The 15,167-nt window shown below is 40.5% G+C and overlaps 1 protein-coding gene and 1 pseudogene across 1 annotated transcript in view; both read right to left on the reverse strand.

Moving 5' to 3' along the window:
• The window catches only part of LTBP1 (latent transforming growth factor beta binding protein 1), a 687,127-nt gene that overhangs the window by 448,125 nt on the left and 223,835 nt on the right, over positions 1-15,167 (reverse strand). The window lies entirely within an intron of this gene.
• Positions 4,956-5,474, reverse strand: LOC102848196 (annotated as a pseudogene).

A 15,167-nucleotide genomic window follows, 5' to 3' on the forward strand; every position in this document is an offset into this window, starting at 1 on the left:
CAATCCTAGAGTGGGTCAGCTGTCCAATACTGTCATGGCCACAAAGGAAAGCCCTCCACAGGCTTGCAGGCATCAAAGAATACAGCACCACCACCAAAGGGAAAGAGCTGGAATTCATCACTCCCTCCCTCACCTTCAGTATAGCTCAGTGATAAAGAATTGTGCTACCAACTCAAAGGTACACAGTTCAAATCTAACACCAACTGCTCTGCAGGAGAAAGATGAAAAATCTCTTTGATTTACTGCCTCTAAAAAAACTGCTGGAAGGTCAGCAATGTGTTGGTTTTGACTTGATATACAACAACAGTGTACCAATTCTCTCAACAGTCACGTAGAAGGTCTCTTCTCCTAAACTATCACTCCCTTCATTTCCCCTCCTGTTTCCTAACAATCTTCACTGTTAATGCTTTTTCTGACTCACATTATGAGATCCCAACCTGTACAGTCATGACATGTTATGTTCTCCAGTGGTGCTCTTCCTGTATCACTACTAGCAAGAAAGATCAACTTGTCTCAGAAGCTTCATGCCTAACTACTCATTCCCAAATCCTCTTCCTACTGTAATCCCGCAGTCCTGCATTTATGGGAGTTTGGGGTTTGGGTTTGTGGGGTGTTTTGGGAAATTTTTTTTTTCATTTTGTTTTTTGGTTGGGTTTTTGTTATTGAGTTTTTTGTTCTGTGTGTGTTGGTTTTTGTTGGGTTTTGGGGGAGTTTTTTGTTTGTTTTTTGGTTTTTTGTGTCTACTCCCCATCAGACCATCATCTTCTTCTTGCTGAGGCCTATTATTAGTATCGAAAGAGTCCAAAATTAATATGATGCTAAAAAAAGCTAAGTTTTCACCTCTCCAGGACAGGTCCCCCCATAGGGCATGTGTGCACAGTGCTTAAGGGGGAGGTAAGGTGAACAGCACTGAATACCAATGGAAAATTAAAAAGCTAGTTGTGCCTGTGCCACTGAATCTCCGTGAGCCATGGATCGATCGCACAGGCTCTGCATGATGATCCCAGGGCCTTGCCCAGCTGTGCCGTTCAAGTATGCCAGCCCATGAAGAACCACTGCCCCACACCATTCTCCAAAGACAAAACAAATCAGGTGAGAAAATGCTTCCTTAAAGTAGATCTCTGGTTAACGAGGGAAGGGAATCTCTCGAGGTTTAATTTTTCCCACATTCAAACTAAATAAAATAAAAAAGGGTAAATTCTTTCCATTTTTAAGGTGAATGCAATAAAGCTTGTTTTTCCCAAATGGCCTTGTTTTTTCTATTACAATTGCTGCTAAACTAGGTCACCTAAGTAATAAATATTGAAAGCGTTTAACCAAATTCAAACATCTGCTCCAATCCTTGTAGGGCCTGGTCCAGCTGAACAAAATGTCTGCTGCCCTGTGAGATCCGCGCTGCTGGGAATGTTGACCTTTTCCCGAAAACAAATATACCTGGTGAAAAACATGGCACACTCCAGGGTCTGGCGTACATGAACAAAGAAACAGAAGAAGCCGCAACAAAGCCCAATCAAGTTATCTTCCAACATCAGTCATTCCCACGGCACAACAACAGGGTTCACAGCCAAACTCCAGATGGGACTGTGCCCAACTGAAGCCAGCCTGGTAGGTCTATTCAAAGAGCACGGAAAAGAAAGGGGCTCTCTAGCTTGGAAATACACACTCTTGGAAAGCCATGTTTTAAGAATTAGTTGTCCGGTTCTACTGTGGAATTTTTAAGCAGAAAACCCAAATTTAACTTTAGGGCAACCATCTGCCATATACTGGGTGCCTCACAAATTTCTTATATGTAATAATATAGCAATTATATAATGATCCTCATGATCTGACAAATAGTTGTAAAACCATTAATGGTGGAATACAACACTCCTTAATACCATCACAGCCCAAATCTAAATTAAGAAGACTTTCCCTTGGGTGAAGTCTTTAATAACTTTTTTCTCACAAGAGATAAAAGGAGAAAAACGCACGCCAAGGGGGAAGGAAGGACCCTCAGTACAACTCAGACAGAACTGTCAGGAGTAGAATTCACTCCTTTGGACTCAGGTCTCTATGTGAGGAAGCTCTTCACTATCAGGAAGGTCAAGGAACATGGAGATATCCAGGGAACATCAGGCATACAAAAGCTGAAGAAACAAAGACTCTCCTCCAGAAATAATCAAGAGGATAAGGGTGCCTTCCCCTAGAGTCAGTGCCCTGAATTTGGACTTCCAGCCTCCTAAACAGTAACAGAATCATATCTGTTAAAACCACTCATTTGTGGTATCTCTATGATAGCAACACTAGGTAATTAGGACAACAACACAGACTTTATAAAATAAACACTTGCGTATCAAAAGAACAGCACTAAAAAAGCTAACAACTGAAAGAAAATGTATCTGCAGTACACATGAAAAAGGTGGCCAAAAGATATCAAGAGTCTAACATATCAATTTTGGAAGCAGGGGTGTCATCAACTTCCTAAATAACAGGCCTCTGGAAACTCTATTACCTTTGATAAATGTCAATAGTTGTAGAGGGGCTTCAGGACTTTTGTTCATAGAGTCACTATGAGTTGTGCTCATCTTGAAGGCAGTCAACAACAACAACAACATATGAATAATAAAACAAACTGGTAACAATCTGTCTTGGATTGAATGGTATCCACCAAAATACACATAGGAGTTCTGGTAGCATAGTGTGTAGGGAATGACACTGTTAACTCAAAGATTCCAGAGGTTTATACTATAGTTTTCAGAGGCTTGAACATCAGTGGCTCCTCATTGTGAAGACAAGCATTGTCTTCGCACCATGATTTATAACTGCAGAAAGCCAATAGAGGGTTGCTATGTGTTGAAACCAACTTGATGGCAATGAGTGGAAATGCATGTATGTAAGGCTAGAATGTGGGAAGCATGGAGTGATCCTCCATGATTTGATAAATCAAATGGTTTTAAAAGGATTAAGGATGGAATGCAACACCCCTGATTTCCATCACAGTTTTGATGCAACTGAAGGCAGGTTCCCCAGGATCTGACCTAAAAAGCACCTTGCACTGCACAAGAGATGAAAGAGAGGGAAGTGAGCTGAGAGGGGAAAATCTCAGCACAGTCAGGAAAGAATGACCAAGAGTGGTGCGCATTCTTTGGGACCCAGGTGCCCAGGCAAGGAAGCTCCTCGGCACTTGGGAAGGCCAAGACAGGTGGAGATGTCCAAGGAACGTCAGGCCTGCACATGCTAAGCAAAGACCTTGCCCCAGAACCAACAGAGAAAGACTAATAAGAGCCTTCTCTGAGCGCTGGCTGGCATCCTGAATCTGTACTGTAAGAGAATGAATTTCTGTTGTTCATGTCATCCACTTCCAGTATCCCTGTCGTAGTAGCACTAGATAACTAAAATACAATCCATCAGGACTAAAGTAAAACTCAAAAGGAAATGGACAAAAAACACCCAAAATCAATTCACTGAAAAGTAAACTATAGATAGAAAAGATGGTAAGGAAAATTTTTAAGTAACAATATTTAAGAAAAAAAGTTTTATTGGCAAAGACAAAATAGGGCAAAGAAGGATAATCCTAGGCTTACTAGTAGAAATTTGAAATAAAAGAGACTATGAAAAGAAATCTAGAAAAACCTACATTAGAAAAAAATTTATCCTCCAACATAGAAATTTCATTCCTAATGAATTCAAAGAAACAAAATCTCAATATGTATAAGTAGATAGATAATGTTATTGAGTCATTGTTTAAAATAGAAAAAAAATCATTTTAAGTGAGATGCCTGTAAGGGAGGGGGAATCGCCACAACGAACATGAACAAAAAGGAAAGACTGCATAACACACAATGTACAGGCATTTAGAAAAAGTGTGTGCACACGCACACAGTCACTATCCATGTGGGCCACCACTGCCACTGAGTCGACTCTGACTCACTTTCCATTGGATTTTGTAGGCTGTAAATCTTTATTTGGGAGACTGTAAATCCTTCTTCCACAGAACAGCTGGTGCATTGAAACGATTAACTTCTCAGTCAGCAGTGCAACAAGTAACACACTCTGCCATCAGGGCCTTGAAAACAAGACGGAGGGTCATCGTTAATCAGAAATGACTCAATGGCACTGAGTTTTTATTTGATGTAGCAGTCATATGTCTATAGTTGTAAGTTCCTTATTTTAAAAAAAAAACTGAACTCTAAAAAAAAGATAATTTTATTTCTTCTCTTCTAATATCTTTTTTTCTTCCCTTACTGTACCGGTTAGATCTCCAACTCAATACTGACTGTTGTTGTGTACCGCCGAGTCAGAATCGACCCACAGCTGAACCTCGCGTGGGTTTTCTAGAACAAGTGAACATGGCACCCTTGCCCTACTTCTGATCCTAACAGTTAGACACACCATAACCATGATAATAAGTAAATTATGTTGGCCAGGTTTTTGTTGTTGTTAATAGATAAGCTTTAACTAACATATTTTTTTAGGAAGTCTCCTTCTATTTCTGGCTTTCTGAATGATTTATGAATTGGTGTTGATTTTCTCCAAATATTTTTTCAGCATTTGCTTCGTATTTCAACTATAGGTGAAATACTTTGACTTTTGAATGTTCTACTTTTCTCTTAAATTAAGAGAAGAAATACATATAAATCACTTTCTCATATATTTACCACCTCCCATCTTTTACTTCTACAGATCTGAATTTCCACTGATGTTCATTTTCCTTCAGCCTAAAAACTTTCCTTTAAAAGTTCTTGTGTAGATATGATACAACAAATTGTAAATTGTATCCATTTTTATTCTTCTAAGAGTTTCTTTCTTTCTTTTTTTTTTTTTAAGCAGTTGCAAAAGCTTTATTATTCCATTTGGTCCAAGGCTTGGGCAAGGGGCTTTTGGGTGGATAAGATTCCACAGCAGGGTGGGAAAAAGAAGCTTACTGCTGATGGCAGGGGGACACAGAGGTCCCCCCTGAAGGTCCCCACAAGCCCCTAATCATGCTTGAGTGTGAGACGCTCAAAGAGATACTCGCCCAGCCCAGCTTGAGGGCCACCCAGTCTTCTAATGCTGGTCAGATGGTCACCCCACTTCTTCAGCAGTTTCACGTTCTCATCCAGGAAGTGGTTCTCCAGAGAGTCACAGAGATAGGGGTCAGTGTGTGCTGAACCCACAGCGTGCAGATCCAGAAGGGCCTGGTTTAGGTTCTTCTCCAAGGCCAGCACTGCTTGGATGGAATCCAGGGTTTTACCCCACCCATCCTGGGATGGCTTCTGGATATCTTGGAAGAGGACTTCAAAAGACACTTGGCACTCTTGCATGTCTCCTTCACCAACACATGGAAGAAGTGAGTGTCCCTTTTTGTTCATGTCCCACACCTTCTAAGGCCACATCACTGTGGTAAAAATAAAAACCAGAGAGGGAGGGTAGGAGGCCTGAATATGCAGATTGACCAGACTGTTGACACCAGCCTCAGCTTCGGCGGAAAAATTCTGACAAATTTGAGAGCTCATAGTTAGTGAAGGATTTGGGGCTAACCAAAAAACGGGGTTAGGTGGTCCCGAAAATAGATGGCTAAGAAGATGGTCCCGGGATTACTCCTGGAGAAGGAGTCGGAGGGTAGTGAGAGGCTGGAGGTGGATAGTCACCGGGTGTGTTCCATCCAAACACTGCTGAAGCAAGAGACAGATTCACAGGACTGCTGGGGAACTCTCTCTATTTAATTTCTGAAGAATTCCTCCTTAGTTATAGAATTCTGACTAGTTTATTTCTTTATTGCACCGTTTTGTACAAGCTCCTATATTCCTGGCCTACCAGAGTGCTCCTGAGAGGGAAGGGTGGCGAAGCTTCCTCTCACATACTTTGGACAAGTCATCAAGAGGGGTCAGTACTTTGAAAAAGACATCATGCTGGGTATGGTGGAAGGTCAGAAAAAGAGAGGAAGACCCTCAATCAGATGGAATGACACAGTGGCTCTAATAATAGGAGGCCAGAAGAATATTTTGGAGATATGATGTATCATGATAGTGCAGGACAGGGCAGGGTTCAGATCTGCTGTTCAAAGGGCTGCTACGAGTCATAGTTGAGTCAACGGTGCATAACAACCATCAAAACTCGATTCATTATCATCAATCTAAGCTCAGGTCTGTGAATTTTAACTCATTACCACCATCTGTGAATTCAGATTCATGGCAACCTTCCACTGAGTTTCCAAGGGTGTAAATTTTAGCCGAGGAGACTGCCAATCTTTTCCCCCTTGGATCTGAACCATTAACCTTTCTGTTTAACAACACTACACACTATAAACAAGGCCCCCAGACCCATTCTACTATAATCACTCACTTACTTTTTCTTTCCCATTATGACAATGCTCAAAATCCCTAGCCCTAAGAGAGATGCAAATTAAAACAACTATGAGGTATCATCTCACCCCAGTCAGAATAGCAAAATGTAACAGAACAGCAAGCAATAAATGCTGGCGAGGTTGTGGAGAAACTGGAACCCTGATTCACTGTTGGTGGGAGTGTAAAATGGTGCAACCCCTGTGGAAAGTGGTATGGCGCTTTCTCAAAAAGTTGCAAATAGAGATACCATTTGACCCCGCAATACCACTAATGAGAATATACCCAGAAGAGACCATAACTGACACCCAAACAGATATATGCACACCCATGTTTATTGCAGCTTTGTTCACAATAGCAAGGAGTTGGAAACAACCTAAGTGCCCATCAACAAACGAATGGCTAGAGAAGCTGTGGTATATTCGCACAATGGAATATTATTCTGCATTAAAAAGCAAGGAACTCAGGCAATATTACTCAAAATGGTTGACTCTGGAGAACATTATGCTGATTGAAATGTCCCAGTCACAAAGGGACAACTATTGCATGGTGCCACTGTTGTAGAATGGGACTGTCCTTGGGGATGGGGAGAGACTGAGTAAGATGGGTTCAATAATGTATGCTGCTCTGAAACAGAGAAGGGAGAAAACTGTTTAAAAGAGATATGTGATTAGGTATTTCGGTCATGACAGGAGTCTAGAGCGATGGCTACATGGTGGAGTGGACCTGGGGGAGGGTTTGTAAAATAATGAAAGAATCTTTTCTTTTACTTTTCCAAAAGGGTAATGTCTGGTGGGGGGGAGCCTTGGGAGGGGACAAATCTACAACAATGAATGAATGCAAATGCAAAGCCTCTGTAAATTTTCACTGAAATTAATAACAAATTTAAATTGAAAAAAATAATTAAGTTAGAGTAAGGATGGCAATGGAACCACCTTACCTCTGTAACTTGATTTGTACCACTATTAGAACCTCTACTCAGAATATTATTGCTTTTCCATTTTTGACTCATGCACTTTTAACTTGTTAATTACATTTGTATCTTCTAGGCTGCAACACTTCCATGATACATCTGCAAGGATATGAATATGTACGGCTAAGCACAATTGATAACAGTGCATCTAAATTCCAAGATCAATCTCCATAATAGTCTATGTGTTTCCTACTGCCAAAGGGGCCCTTTAGAGTAGTGAGAGAAGACCTTCACCCTGAAACCCACAGCGTCCCTTTTCAGCAGGAAGTAGCTAAGAGAATACGCCATCCCCTTTTCCTTATGACTCAGGGTGAAGTCTCTCTCAGGGAGGAGTGATAGGGAATGGCAAGGGACACACTGACAAAGGAGATTAATCAGAACTGGCTTTGACAAGCACTGTGGAAATTGGACAATTAAAACAGACATGGGGGGGGAAGAAGAATGAACTGGGGATGAGGGTGGAGAAAACAGTGCAACAATGAATGAATGAAAACCCAAAATCTCTGTAAATGTTCATTAAAACTAATAAAATTTAATTTTAAAAAAAAAGATTCAAAGGATGCTCTTTGGAAAACTGTATCAATTTCAAATCACATGAGATTTCAAGTCATCTTGAGGTTACCTTCTATTGATTGTTTCTTCTCTTGACTTTAAGTAATACTGTCTTTCCTTTTCACATAATTTCTCCTAGGACACCAGAGATAGTACATTTTAGAGACTCTGGACTGTCTTGAGGAATGCTGATTGTTCTGTTCTTCCAGATTGTTAATTAGCTGGACTCAAACTCCAAATTCTACCTCCCCTATGGTGTACAGCAGCTGCAACTTCTCTATTCTTTTAGCCTTCCAGATGTTCTTTCTCAATAAGAGTCTTGGAATCTCCCCTAGGATCAGCCAAGGTTTCGGGCAGAGGTTATATATATAGATTTCTGGGGCTTCTCTTTCTGTGACTCTCTCCTTTCCTGGCTTTGTTCCCTCACTTTCCAGCCACTCACACAGAACCAAAGGCCATTCATCTTCTTACTTCTCAAGACAAAATTTGCGACTTTCTCCTCTAACTCCAGTCACCCGTTCTGTATAGACTAGGAAATGACCTCAATGTAGTTCACTTCTTTCAAGACTTAATTTTCTGTCATTTCTCTCTGTTCTTAATTGCTATGCAGTACAGGGCTTGCAACTGCTTGTTTTTGTGCAAAGTTTATAACTGTCACCTACTAGAAGATTAGTCTGAGAACAGCGCACTGCCATCAACAGATCCAGAATCTTTCTTTCATTATTTGTACAGCATTCCTTTCACTCAGTATCAATACTGTTTATTTTACATGGATATTTACATATATTCATATTACATATTATGTATATATGAATATCATAAATAGATGTCTTTGTTTAAAGTACAGGAGAGAAACAGCCCTTGTTAGTTTCTAAGTCACTTCATCACCTAAGGAGTTAGTCCTATTAGTTTGCAGTTCATAACCTTTTGTTTACACCATAACAGAAAGGACAGGGTATAAATTTGGAAGTGATTACATTTCATTATGCCAATTTATATTTTGTAATGGGTTTGGCTTTAAAGTAAGGAAGAAATGCCCTCTTTAGATAAATGGGTGGAAGGTAAATATTTATTTTGAAGATAGCACTATCTTCAAACCTTAGATTAAAAAGCCATGGGTTTTATTACCCTATACAGCACAGTTTATGAAAGCAGCTTGCTTGTCAAGTCCAGCAGGACTTATCACATTTCTGGCAACTGCAGAATTTGTACTTTCTAGTACAGTATATAATAAAATAACATCATTGTTGCTTTTAAAGAGCACTGCAAACCAATTATAGTAAATAGCATTATGTAATCCCCCAGACTTAACCTATAACTATTGTGATTATTGTCTGGTAGCCTACAATCTACAAGAAGGTCAGCTGTCATCTGACTGATTAAAAGAATTATTCAGACAGATTAAAGTAAGTATGTTGTTGTTGTTATGTGCCATCGAGTCGCAGACAACTCATAGCGACCCTATGAATGAAAGGCCTGAGCACTGTTCGTACATAGAGTTTCCAGAGGCAAGCCATTTCGGAAGTGGATGGCTCTCCTGTTTCCAGGCTTGAAAATAGGTATAAGCTAGTAAAATTCACTCATTTTATAGACAAGAAAAACTAAAGATCTACATGTTGTTGTTGTTGTTGTTGTTGTTGTTGTGTGACATTGAGTCACCTGTGACCCACCACGACTCTATATACAACAGCCATATACCATGCTCTATCCTGAGCCAACTTTATTATCTCTGACACACCCACCTCCATAACCCTAGTCACTGAGTCAATCCATCTCATCCAAGGTCTTCCTCACTTGCGCTGTCCCTCCACCCTCCCAAGTATGATGTCCCTCTCCAAGGACTGATCCCACCTTGTAACATTCCCAAAGTATGTGAGACAAAGCTTCAGAATTCTTGCCTCCAAGGAGCAGCCTGGTTTCACCCTCTCTAGGACAAACCTGTTTGTTCTCTTAGAAGACCATGGTATAGTCAATTCTCTTCTCCAGCATTAAGTTCAAAAGCATCAATTCTCCTTCTATTATCCCTAGTCATTGTGCAGATTTCTGATGCATAGCACATAGTTGCCAAGACCATGGCCTGGATCAGGTGCCCCTTAGTCTCCAGAATGATGTTGTTGTTCTTCAGTACTCTGGAAAGGTCCCTGCCAGTTGACCTTCCCAATGCAATTTGTCTTTTGATTTCCTGGTTGCTGGTATCAAGAGTGTTGACCGTGGAGACAAGCAAACTAAAGCTGTTAACAATCTCTGTCTCTTCACCATCTATCATAATGCTGCTTATCAGCCCAGTGGTGAGAATCTTTGTTTTCTTGATGTTGAGCTTCAATCCTTATTGGAGGCTGCAATCCTTGACCTTCTTCATCAAGTGCTTCAGGTCCTCTGTACTCAAAATCAAATAACTTTACTCAAAATCAAACCTGTCAGCAATGGCATATACATGTCTAGAGCCATATATTTGTTCTACTATTACACACCCTTCTAAATGTACCAAATTAAAAAAAAAATAAGAAAGAAAAACATACTAAAGATCACAGGCACAATCTTTATGGGAAGAACTCAAAATCCAACCCAACCCACTGCCAACAAGTTGATTCGGACTCACAATGTCCCTAAAGGACAGAGCTGCCCCAGAGAGGTCCCAAAGGAGTAAATCTTGACAAGGAAACTGACTCCACCAATAACTGGTTCTGAAACTATTGCACCACCAGGTTCCTTTAAGAGAAGGAAATGAAACAAAATTGTCTATATATTGACAATGTTCATTTCTGGGCATATGGCTTAGAAAGAAGCTCTAGTAATATTATCCCTAGGGAGCTGTACTGCTGATCCCAAAGGCACCACACCTTCCTGTTCTAATTCAATCATTAGGGTGGCCATCTCCTCCTGTTCATCTTACAGCTTCCTGAAAATCCTGCCTGAAGGTCAAATAGAAATTGGTTCCAACTTGACTAGCAATTGAGAGGTTGTGATGACTTAAAATATAAAGTAAGACATGGGAGTTGGGGAAAAACAGAAAAAAGGGGATAAATAATGATCACTGCATTTAAATAGATGAGAGAAATAACTGTCTTAAAGAAATACATGATTAGGTATTATATGCATGACAATAGTCCATAATAAGAAGTGCATAGCAAAGTGAACTGGGCCAGGGGCGGGGGGGCAGGAGGAAACTGTGCAGCAATGAAAGAGTCTTTTTAAAGAGAAAAATGAATTGAGGAATGGAGGGGGTGTCTGGAGGAAAATGTGCAACAATGAATGAATACAAATCCAAGTTTTCTGTAAACTTACATTAAAATATCAATTAAAAAAATAAAGTCAGCAAAATAGACTACTCCAAGAGTTATTCAGAAGAACTATTAATAATAATTAAAAATAGCTTATTATAAAAGAACTATTGAAATTTAGACAGCATTTACACATATTACTAACCTACAGACTTTTTAAAAATTTCATGTTTTTATTAATTGTAAGAACTTAGATAAACTAAGAGTAGCTACACTAACCGAATGCTGTGGTCTTGGTTCCCCCTCATAAGCTACAGGCTCCTGGGCCCTACCTCTGGGCATTTTATTTCCTGTATTTCACAGGAGGATCATCGACTGGTTTTGTGTGGTTTCTTTTTTAATTGGTTCGCTTACAAAATTCATATATATTGTATCTCACTATTCTTCATTCACATTTATGTTTCATAAAATGATTCTCCTGCTTTATGTTTTATAAAACTAATTGTTATTGGACCTTGTCCATCATTACCCTGTCTTTTTACCCAGATCCTTCCCATTTTCTTCTCCCCGTCCCTCCACCTACCAAACTGTACACCTCTGTGGTTTTGCCTCTATCCTGACTTTTAATACCAGAAACCATTTATCCTTTTTAAAACCTCTCTTCATGTCTTTCCGTTTCATATTATACTATCTATGCGGGCGGGACCTGGGAGATGCTAAATTTTAAACTCCACAATCTGTCTGTATATCATCCTAAATGTTAAAAGAAAATAAGGACTGCTGGTCCCTCATTTCCAAGATCTACCATCAAACTTTCCATATAAATTCTACGGCAGAATCAACAAGGTCCTCCTCCTCATTAGTCCTCTCTGTATCTCTCGATTTGCTCTCCTCTATGGGTTTCAATCAGTTGGCTTCTGATAACTCCAGCATGATGAGCATCATTTCTCCTCCACAGAAGTAACTCCATTGTATGCCGAAGGAACATAAGCAATCTTTGTCTATGTTATATTCATTGTGCCTGGGGTCTTAAAAGTGACATCAAAAGAGCAATCTGGAAACCACTACATTGGAAAATACAGAGTCCAGGAAGGTAAAAGATTGAAAACTTTTTTAAAAGCTTGGAGCAGGCATATCTTAACTGCCAAAAAAGAAGACCTGCCAAGAAAATGTTTCAAAATGCTTGGATTGTTCTAACTGCGTAATTTTTTTTTCAACTGTTTCCACCACGCTGTAAATAAAATCCCAATAGAGTTCCTGAGCACTAGTCTATCTCATTGAACTGAAGAGAAAGCAGGGGCAAAAGACAGAGAGGGAGGGAAGAGTGGAGAGCCAGAATCATTCGCATTTAACCATTTCAACTGCTGTAAATCAAATATTTGATTTTGTTGACTTATTTCCTTTTGAGAAAATATATGTAAGCAAAACAAAGGCTTGATTCAGACATATTTCAGACGGCTTGAAGGTTATGAACAAAATGTTAGTTTGTTGAAAGGTATGTTCCACTTTAGAGTATGTCTGCTGGAATTACCGGGGGTGTCACTCAGTCTTCTTAGTGCAGTGCACACGCTGGCAAGGGGGTCTTCTCCTTGCTCGAGCATTCCTGCTCCCCATCTGGGAACAGAATAAAAGAAAATATTTCATTTCTAAGGGCCTGAAAGCTTCCCCCTAAATAGGAGGAAGTCTGGTTTATGGAAGCAGTCTCTTGTGAACTAGCGAAGTTTTTGACAACAAAGAAAAAACTGGCTGAAACCACAGCCAGGAGGTGTGTGCTGGGTGGTGGGCAAGAGGGGAGAATGGGCCCTCACTGGCGTACTTGCTCGTGTATGCACAGGTCAAGAGCAATGGAAAGAGAAGATTTCCATTTTATTCATGGAACTCAGAAGCTCTGCAAATGTGTCTTGGGTTAGGAATTTTCACAAAAACTGAAGAGAAATTATTAATGTTCCCTCTAAGGCTAAAATTCTTGAAAACACTCCTCCATTTCCTTTCTTAAAGGGGGGGGAAAAAACACTGAAATTCGTGTATAATATAGAGGATGAAACCAGGAGGCAAAATGTCACTAAGAGAAAACAGATTAATACAGAATTTAAAAGTTCAGAGTTGCTAACCCGTATTTGACAGAAGCCTACATACTAATTCTTCCTTTTTTTCTCCTTTTTTGCTCTCAACTTCAGGCTAAAGTTTTTTGGGTTTGGTTTTGTTGGTTTGGTTTTTTTTTTTACTTTCAATGCCAGCCAAAAAATGCTTTATGAATTCACCCCTTGGAAAACAAGCCTTGGCAAGAATTTTGTTAATTAGAAAACAATCAATTCATTAGCAGCAGAGTATACTGTTATCATTGTTTTGGTAGTTGTTGAAGCATTGTGGACTTTGAGAGAGAGGAAAAGCAATAAGTTGATTATGGAAACTGATGACCTACTACTCCAGTTCCTCAAATAATAGATGAGAAAATCAGGTGACAAAAAGGCTGACCCTTCCTCACAGTCGGCCAGTTGAAGAGGAGCCCCAGGTATGGCCACAGGGTTCAGTGCAAGTGGAAGCCCCCGTTCAGGAACACCAGAAAGAAGAACACTACTGAAAGCTGAAACAGCAGAAAGGGAAGTTCACCAGAACTTTTCAGAAAGTTTTCACCAGGAGGGCTCTGGAGGCAGGTACAGAAGCTGTTGTTGTTAGATGCTGCCGAGTATGACTCACAGTGACCCTATGAACAACGAACCTGAGCCCTGTCCTATTCTGTACCATCCTCATCATCTCCAACACACTGAGCCCACTGCTGAAGCCACTGTGTCAACATAATCTCACTGAGGTCGTCTCCTTCACTGACCCTCCATTTTTCCGAGCATGATGTCCCTTTCCAAAGAATAGCCTCGCCTCACCACATATCCAAAGTATGTAAGCTGAAGGTTTACCATCCTTGCCTCCAAGCAGCACTCTGGCTTCACCTTCTCTAAGACTTATCTATTTGTTCTTTTGGCAGTCCATGGGATATTCAGTACTCTTCTCCAGCACCACAACTCAAAGGAATCAATTCTTCTTCTGTCATCCTTATTCACTGTCCAGCTTTCTGATGCATAGCAGGTGACTGAGATGACCATGGCCTGAATCAGGTTCACCTTACTCTTCAAACTGACATCATTGCTCTTCAGCATTTTGGAGAGGTCCCTGACAGCAGACTTACATAGTGCAATATGTCTCCTCATTTCTTGACTACTGATACCAATGCTGTTGATTTTGATCCAAGGGAAATCAAGTCATTGACAACTTCAGTCCTTTCTCCACCTATCATAATGTTGGCTGCTGGTCTTGTGGTGAGGACTTTTGTGTTTCTGATGTTGAGATGTAATCCATATCGAAGTCTGCAGTTCTTGATTATCAACAGGCAGCAAGTGTTTCATATCCTCCTCACTTTCAGCGAGCAAGGTTGTGTCATATGCATAAAGTAGGTTGTTGATGAGTCTTCCTCTAATCTTTCCCCCCCCTTTTTTTTCTTTTATTGGGAAAAACATATTGGGGATACAAGGAGGTGAGGATTGGGGGCAGAAGGGTAAGGATGGGCCAGGATGCAGTTGCAGAGCTGCACAGTTTGGTCTGTGGGGGGGAACAGGAGAAGGAAATGATGAGGGTCCAGTGGGGACCAGATGCTACAGAGGAATGACAAGCATTTTCCAATGGTAATTAAACCAACTGTCTTATTGATTTGGGGATTTGATGCCAACTCTCTGGCTTCTTCATGCTGAACAGGGGCGTAGATGTAAACGGGGGAAGGGAGGACACTTTATCTCCTTACTGGTGGTCTTGGGTTAAAGCTGCTTGCCTTCTTGCTCTGTTAGAATATATTTCCCTGTCATTTGCTCCCCTCTGGACTGCAAAGTGTTTTCCCAGGTGGGTCCAGTGGGGATGGCTGGTTGAAACCAGGGGCTCCATTCTCTCCTTTGCTTCTTTAGCTGTCAGTTGTATTTCCTTTTTGTCACTGGCACTGGGTTCAGGGTCAATTCTGGAGTGAAACTCAGTGTTAACGTTACCTATACGAAAGAGAGCAAACCTAGAGAGAACAAACTTGTGAGTTACAAATAGAAGGGCTTTGAGGGTGTTGTTTTCAGGTTTACTGGGGGGGGG

This window comes from Elephantulus edwardii, unplaced genomic scaffold (assembly GCF_000299155.1).
Source record: "Elephantulus edwardii isolate Elephantulus edwardi_28Jun2011 unplaced genomic scaffold, EleEdw1.0 scaffold00019, whole genome shotgun sequence".
NCBI classification, from domain to species: Eukaryota; Metazoa; Chordata; class Mammalia; order Macroscelidea; family Macroscelididae; genus Elephantulus; species Elephantulus edwardii.